Source organism: Saimiri boliviensis, chromosome 14 (genome assembly GCF_048565385.1).
Source record: "Saimiri boliviensis isolate mSaiBol1 chromosome 14, mSaiBol1.pri, whole genome shotgun sequence".
Lineage (NCBI taxonomy): Eukaryota > Metazoa > Chordata > Mammalia > Primates > Cebidae > Saimiri > Saimiri boliviensis.
Genome location: NC_133462.1, coordinates 18787214 through 18795992, shown reverse-complemented (window position 1 = coordinate 18795992; position 8779 = coordinate 18787214). Strand labels below are relative to the sequence as shown.

The 8779-nt window shown below is 42.3% G+C and overlaps 1 protein-coding gene across 1 annotated transcript in view; it reads right to left on the bottom strand.

The window, feature by feature from the left end:
• ZNF383 (zinc finger protein 383) overlaps nt 1–6044 on the bottom strand; it is a 64500-nt gene extending 58456 nt beyond the window's left edge. The window contains exon 1 of the mRNA XM_074386429.1: nt 5918–6044. The gene's annotated coding sequence lies outside the window, so the exon portion shown is untranslated. The remainder of the gene's footprint in view (nt 1–5917) is intronic.
• Nucleotides 6045–8779: the final 2735 nt, after the last annotated feature.

Sequence of the window (8779 nt, the reverse complement as noted above, 5' to 3'; positions counted from 1 at the left end):
CTTCACAAAGAAGTCACAAGTACTGATGCCCTGGAGAATATGCACATGTGAATTAGATGGTCATTCTGAGGCAGGGAGGGTCGAAGTTCAGGGTCAGAGGCAGTTTAGAGGTTAACGCCCCCAACTGACTTAATGGACTTGACTGAGAGGACCTCCCTTGACTGAGAGGACCCCAGAAAAAAATGTAAAAACTTAGTTCTCAGCCAAGGCAAGATGGAAGGTCAGACATGCTTCATTATACCCAATCTCTTTTGTGGTTTAGACACAACTGATCAACATTTATGTTAAAACAGAGATTACAAGAGTGACAGAACAGAATCTTTGTGGCAATAAGATACAGGACCAAAGGCCATGCCAGACAAGGGTTAAGTCACAGACCCCTACACTTGAAGAATAAATTATGTTCTAATTGCCATGATATATTTTTCTTTTTTCTTTGAGATGGTACCTTGCTCTGTTGCCAGGCTGGAGAGCAGTGGCACAGTCTTGGCTCACTGCAACCTCTGCTTCCTGGGTTCAAGTGATTCTCCTGCCTCAGACTCCCAAGTAGCTGACCCTACAGGCACGCACCACCACGCCCAGCTAATTTTTGTATTTTTAGTAGAGACGGGGTTTCACCATGTTGTCCAGGATGGTCTTGATCTCCTGACCTCGTGATCCGTCCGCCTTGGCCTCCCAAAGTGCTGGGATTACTGGTGTGAGCCACTGCTCCCGGCCAAATTAGTGTTTTTCAAAACTAAAAACATTTGGGTGTCAGGGACACTGCCAAGAAATAGAAAAAGACAATCCGCAGAATGGGACAAATATTTGAACATCATCGCTTTGATAGGTGACTGGTATCTAGAATATATAAAGAACAGAACATAGCAATAAAAAGAACTAATTTCAAAATGAACAAAGAATTTGAAAAGATACTTCTCCAAGGAAGATATACAGATGTTTAATAAGTCCATGAAAAGATGCTCAACATCATTAGTCACTGGAGAAATGCAAATCAAAACCACAATGAAATATCATGTTATAGCCACTAGGATGGCCACTTAAAAATGGAAAATAAAAGAAGTGACATCCATAAGATGGTGGAGTAGGAGCTATCAGCCTTTGTCTCCCATGAAAAACAACAATTAGATAGCTATCCACAGACAAAAGTATGCCTGGGAGAGATCAAGAGTCCAGTTAATAACCTGCAGTAACACAGTAGAGCAAAAACAATAATAACCACATAGCAGGGATTTCTGGGGAGACTGGCACACCTGAGATGTCAGGTGATGACTACAGACAAGGAAGAAGGATGGGATTTATTAGTGGAAGCTCCACTATGGGTACCATGGTGGTCCCCAGTGGCCGGCTCTGCTGAAGACATCTAGCCTTTGCAGCTAGAGATTTCAACAGCCCCTGCAACAGCCACAGACTCCCCACAACTTCCACAATGGAGATCTTCTTAGTGTTCCTTAGCACAGATCTCAGTGGCCTGCTCTATAGAGGATCACAGTATCTTTTGCCACTGAGGTAGTCAACAGCCATTGCCACCATGGGCCAGCTGGAGAGAGAGACATTTTGTGCCCCATCCCGAGAAGGAGCCATTATTGAGTTTCCCTGGGAGTGGTCCATTGCCTTCAACTTCTCCATGTACCACAGACTCCAGAGTCACCACTGCTCTGTATGCTTTAGCTCTGTATCTGTCCTATGAGTACCCACACCTCAAACTGAACCCACAGCTGCTGCTAGCTAGTCCAAGTCCCAGACTCTGGAGCCACAGTCACTCTGTACATGTCCCCACACTCCAGGCCCTGGCTCAGCAGCTGTTCTGCAAGGGCCCAAGCCTAGGACTGTAACATGGATGCCTAATAATTTCTTACCAAAACTCTCCCAAAAGTGCCCTTGCTTAGTGAGAGGAATGAGCAGAAGCATCACCATGGTGGAAAAGCACTCTCTTGTGAAGCTTTCTCAGGCATTTTTCCTCAAAAGCCTTGGCTAATTTTCTCAAAACAGCCTCATAATAAGCAGATGTTTTTTTTTTCCTTTAGCCCTCCAGAAAGTCAACAAGCAAAATGCCTCGAGCATCCAAAAAAACTGTTGCCGCAGCCTTTGCTCTCGACCAATCTGCTTTTGCTTTGACTGGATCATTTCCGCCGCTGATGATGCTTGGTCTTCAGAATCATACTGTTGAAGCCCTGTTTCTTCTCTTCTTACAATTCTTTGAAGAAATACTAAGTGATCTTGATCCACTTGTTTAAAATTTCCATGGGAAGCTCTGCTTTTGTCTGTGGCTGATCTGGGTGCAATGGTTTTAGCACTCATGAAGTGGAAAGTTTGTTCAGCTCCAATATTTGAATAAGAACTGTGTAAGATGAACCAGTTGAGATGTCTATGGTGTTGGTTATTGTTTCTGCTGTTAATCGTTAGTCCTATTTAGCTAAAGCGTGAACAAGCTAAAATTTTTTCTCACAAAATGATGTGGATGGCCTGCAGCTGCAGGCTTCATCTTCGACATCATCTCATCCTTTCTTAAAATGAGTTATTCATCTGTAAACTGCTTACTTCTTTGGGGCACTGTACTCATAAACTTTTTGTAAGGCAACAGTGATTTCACCATTCTCCCACACAAGCTTCATCATAAATTTGATGTTAGTTCTTGCTTCAGTTTTAGCTGAATTCACGTTGCTTTGATAGGATCTCGCTGTCTTTTTTTTTTTTTTTGAGACGGAGTTTCGCTCTTGTTACCCAGGCTGGAGTGCAATGGCGCCATCTCGGCTCACCGTAACCTCCGCCTCCTGGGTTCAGGCAATTCTCCTGCCTCAGCCTCCTGAGTAGCTGGGATTACAGGCACGCGCCACCACGCCCAGCTAATTTTTTGTAATTTTAGTAGAGATGGAGTTTCACTATGCTGACCAGCATGGTCTCGATCTCTCGACCTCGTGATCTACCCACCTCGGCCTCCCAAAGTGCTGGGATTACAGGCTTGAGCCACCGCGCCCGGCTCGCTGTCTTTCTTTTCTTTTTTTTTTTTTTTTTGAGACAGAGTCTCACTCTGTGGTCCAGGCTGGAGTGCAGTGGTGCAATCTCGGCTCACTGCAACCTCTGCCTCCTGGGTTCAAACAATTCTCTGCCTCACCCTCCCAAGTAACTGAGATTTTAAGCACCCACCACTATGCCCAGCTAATTTTTGTATTTTTAGTAGAGATGAGGATTCACCATCTTGGCAAGGCTGGTTTTGAACTCCAGACCTCATGATCCACTCGCCTCGGCATCCCAAAGTGCTGATATTACAGGTGTTAGCCACTGCGCCCAACCTGTCAAACTTTTTAATTTTGCCAAACCTATGTAAAATTATATTGTTATCTTGACTTACATTTCCCTGATCCTAAGGATGCTGAAAATCTTTTCATATATCTACTTGCTATGTGCATTTCTTCTTCTGTAAAATACCTGTGCATGCCTCCTACCATATTTGCATTGGGTTTGTTATGCTTTCTTTATTGATTTGGAGGGTTTTTTAAAAAGTATATTCCTGCTACCAATCCCGGGTAGCCTGTGTTCTATGTGTATCTGCATCAGTTTATGCCTTGTCTTTTTATTCTCTTTATTATCACTTGATGAACAAAAATTATTATTTTAATATAGTCTGTTTTATCAAACTTTTTATGTTTAGTGGGTTTTTTTTTTTTTTTTTTTTGGTGTTCGGTTTAAGAGATCTTTCTATTCCCACAAACTGTAAAAAACATTTACTGATTTTTTACTGAAAGTATTAAAATTATGTTTTTAACATCTGAATCATTAATACACATAGGATTGGTTTTTGTATATGCTGCCAATTCAATTTCTTTTTTCTTTTTCTTTTTCTTTTTTTTTTTTTTTTGAGACGGAGTTTCACTCTTGTTACCCAGGCTGGAGTGCAATGGCGCAATCTCGGCTCACCGCAACCTCCGCCTCCTGGGCTCAGGCAATTCTCCTGCCTCAGCCTCCTGAGTAGCTGGGATTACAGGCACGCGCCACCACACCCAGCTAGTTTTTTGTATTTTTAGTAGAGACGGGGTTTCACCATGTTGACCAGGATGGTCTCGATCTCTCGACCTCGTGATCCACCTGCCTCGGCCTCCCAAAGTGCTGGGATTACAGGCTTGAGCCACCGCGCCCGGCCTAAATTAAAATTTTACTATGAAATTTTCACGCAAAAGTCTATGCTCACAAATTTGATAGATTAGGTAGGTACAACTCTAGGAAACACAAATTGCAAAGACTCACTCAAAGAGAAATAGATAATCTTAATAACGCTGTATCTATTAATAAAAAAAAAAAAGAAATTTTCACACAAATACTAGGAAGAGACCACTATAATGACTTCTGTCTACTTACCAACCTGCTTCAACATTTATCAACATTTTATTTTGCAATACCATATACCCCTTCTCAGTGGAGTTGTTGTTTTTTTTTTTTTTTTTTTTTGAGATGGAGTCTCGCTCTGTTGCTCAGGCTGGAGTGCAGTGGCATGTTCTTGGCTCACCACAATCTCTGCCTCCTGGGTTCAAGGGATTCTCCTGTCTCAGACTCCTGAGTAGCTGGGACTACAGGCATGTGCCATCATGCCTGGCTAATTCTTTGTGTTTTTAGTAGAGACGGGGTTTCACCATGTTGGCCAGGCTGGTCTTGAACTCCTGACCTCGTGATCCACCAGCCTCAGCCTCCCAAAGTGCTAGGATTACAGGTGTGACCCACCGCACCTGGCCAAGTCATATTCTTTTTAATTGCATTACTGACAAAATTAACAGTGATTCTTAGGCCTCTGGTAGAAATGTGTGTTCACAATGGACTTCACAGATGTTTCCTTAGACTATCCTTTAGGAGAAGAAACAGAACCTGAGATCAGCAGTCTAATTCTCTAAACATATTTTTAAGCTGAGTCCCAGAGAGAGACATAACTGGCCTGAAGGCATCCAGCATGCCCACATCAGAGTGTAGGTTCAATTCCCTGAAAACAATTTTCCCACCTGCTGGAACTGAACTTACTGGGTAAAAAAACCTACCACTACTCTCAGGTGGAACTTCCTGTCAGAAGCTGAGCTGTGAGTAATGTTTAGGAGTTCACCAAGTGAAAGGAATTGTATCTTCACAACTCCTCACCTATACCCCTCAAAAAGGGGAATAAGGAGGTGTTACGTGGCTTCAGAATTTCCACAGAGAGGCTAAGGGTCAGAGACTGCACTTAAAGATTCATTGATATAGTAAGGCGATTGCTATTAATTATATTTTAACTTCAAGGTAAATGAAAATAGATTTTTTCTTTTAGGTGTAGTCACACGTTGACCATACTAAAGACTATTAGTGTTATTACTATTGCCTACTATAGTTGCACTTGAGGTAGTCAGTATGAAGGGTAATGGATATTAATGGGGATTCAAATCTCTATTCACCTTCCCACTCCACGCAGCCCTTCAGAAGGGGACGCCTGGACCTCTCCTCCCAACTCTGGTGGTATCTTCTAGAAGAAGGCTGTATTAAAACCATCGGACTTCTACCCTATTTCCTAAGGTGGTTTACCTCCGTACCTGCAGCCTACTACTCCTTCAGATGTCTCTCAGATTTTCAGGGTGGTTTCACTCAAGAGATGACTCCCATAGTGACCTGTCCAACTTTTCCTTGACTGGCGTCTCTAAAAAGTGGACTGTACTAATCCTGATTCCTCCTATCACCTGCCTGTGGTTTCTCCCAGGATCCCCTTAACTTGGAGTTTTTTCTCTGGCTCTTCTCTTCCTTGGTGGTTTCTCCCAGCAGGTAATTATTATCCTCAGTGTCCTGTATTCAGAAGGGCAACTTAGGTTTTCTAAATGTAACATACAGCGCCAGACTCCATCTCCAGTAACTTTCTCCTCCAGAATAGAAGCCTAGTCAGACAAGGGTCGTATTCCAGCATCCTTACCTGCCTCTAGGAATCCTGCCCGCGGCCAATTCCTCCGCTCTCTGGAACCGCTACGCTCCCAAGATGGCGGCCCACACGAATAAACACCGCAAAGGCGCTGCCATATTCTCTGCCCGACAGCGCCAGATTACGGAAAGCGTGCGCTGTGCCTGCGCCTCGTAGACTGGCGAAACTGGAGTCCAAGTTAATTCAGAGCATGCGCAATATCAACAGCCTACAAAGGGGAGGGGCTAGAAGTCGGACCGGAAGTGGAAGTGGTCCTCTAAGGCTTTTTCGCCGCTGGTGTCAGAATTTTCATGTTCCAATACGGAGAAGTCTTTGAGGTGATTTTGGTTGGTCACGACTGGGGTTTCTGTGGAGCCAGTAATAGGAGGTGTCGAGGTTGCCTGTCGAGTTAGTGATGGTGGTTTTGGGGTTCGGCGATGGGTTTGTGTGGCGTCTGTTGTTGGTTGTCTGTGACGGATTTCTCGGGTCATTAATGGGGCTCTTTGGGATGAGTGATTGGGGTTTGGTAGTCAGTAATGGGAGTCTGTGGTCAGTGACAGAGCCTGTAGGGTCAGCTATGGTGATCGGTGAAGACTGTAATCAGCTTGATTTCTAATCTGAGTTGAAAGTTCAGCTTATTAATTTTCAGTCTTCTTTAATATAAAAGATCACAAGTTTTGGTAAATCTTTGTATTAAAAATTGTTCAAGTCTAAGTGTTTTTTTTTTCTTTGATCCATGAATTATTTAGAAGTTCCTTTTTAAAAATTAATTAATTAATTAATTTTGAGACGGAGTCTCGCTCTGTTGCCCAGGCTGGAGTGCAGTGGTGCGATCTCGGCTTACTGCAACCTCTATCTCTCAGGTCCAAGCGTTTCTCCTGCCTCAGCCTCCTAAGTAGCTGGGATTACAGGCGCATACCATCATGCACAGCTAATTTTTTATTTTTAGTAGAGACGGGGTTTCACTATGTTGGTCAGGCTAGTCTCGAACTCCTGACCTTGTAATCTGCCTGCCTTGGCCTCCCCAAGTTCTGGGATTACACAGGCATGAGCCATCATGCGACCTCTTTTTTGTTTTAAATATGTCTGGTTAATGCTCAAATTGAAAAAATTGCTTTATGACCTAGTTCGTGGTCAGTTTTCATGAATGTCACATCTATTCATAAAAATGGTATACAGTGTTCTCTAATTGTATTGTTATAGATATTAATTAAGTATATATTCAAAAAATAGCCGGGCGCAGTGGCTCAAGCCTGTAATCCCAGCACTTTGGGAGGCCGAGGCGGGTGGATCACGAGGTCAAGAGATCGAGACCATCCTGGTCAACATGGTGAAACCCCGTCTCTACTAAAAATACAAAAAATTAGCTGGGCATGGTGGCGCGTGCCTGTAATCCCAGCTACTCAGGAGGCTGAGGCAGGAGAATTGCCTGAAGCCAGGAGGCGGAGGTTGCCGTGAGCTGAGATCACGCCAGTGCACTCCAGCCTGGGTAACAAGAGCGAAACTCCGTCTCAAAAAAAAAAAAAAAAAAAAAAAAAAAAAATATATATATATATATATATATATATATATATATATATATATATATCTGTCTCCTCACAGATTATTTTGTCTGATTAATTAGAGAGGAAGGTAAACTACTCACACTGGAAAGGTTATCTGTCTATTTGTCCTTCCTTCTTTTTCTGCTTTATATATGTGAAATTATATTAGGAGCAATTGTGTGCATTTTTAATATGTTATACTTATAACTAAGTAGCTCAAAATGTAACAATTCAAGCTTCTACCAACAATATATAAATTAACTCATTTTCCCAAATGCTTTTCCTGCAGTGGATATTGTTGCATTTTAAACGTTTTTAAAATTTTGAGGGAAAATTATATCTAATTGCTCTGAGGCATTTCCAGTTACCAAAAGTTGGCATCTTTTTGGTTAACTGCCATTTGTTTCCTTTTCTGTGAATTTTCATATCCTTTGTCCAACTCTTTTTTTGTTTTTTGCAATATATTTTAACATAAACTTAGGAAATATAATCCAATAAAAAATATCTGATTTTTCTGCTATAGCGTCTGTGTTTCCTCTCATGTGTAATAAGAGGACACCCACCACAGTGTTATACACATATATACTTCTAAAATTTATTTTAATATTCTTCGGGATTTAGCAAATACTGTACACATGATTAAGTGATCTGTCCTGCTGGCATTTGCCTACTGACTAGAGTATGATGAAGCTCTAGTTTGTTTTTTTCCAGGTGGATGGCCAGTTATATCATTGCCATTTATGCAGTGAATGTCTTATGCACATTCAATTGAATACAACTTTTATCACATATATAGATCAATAAATATTGTCTGGTATATTTATTGTTTGACTTGTTTTTATTACGTTGTTTTTATATTGTTTTAATACCTGATAATGCATGCTAATTGCTTATATTTATTGTATGATTTTTGTGTGCCACGGAGGTGTTGAGCACTTTATGAGTATTATCGCATTTAATTTTTGTAGCTTTGAGATAAGCATTTTCATCCTCATTTTTGAAACTGAAAGTGAAGAAACGGCCGGGTGTGGTGGCCCACGCCTGTAATCCCAACACTTTGGGAGACTGAAGTGGGCAGATCATGAGGTCAGCAGATCGAGACCATCCTGGCCAACATGGTGAAACCCCATTTCTACTAAAAATAAAAAATTAGCTGTGTGTGGTGGTGCATGCCTGTAATCCCAGCTGCTCGGGAGGCTGAGGCAGGAGAATCGCTTGAACTCAGGAGGTGGAGGTTGCAATGAGCCGAGATCGCGCCACAGCACTCCAGCCTGGCAACAGAGCTCTCAAACTCCCAACCTCAGGTGATTCACCCGCCTCGGCCCAACAAAGT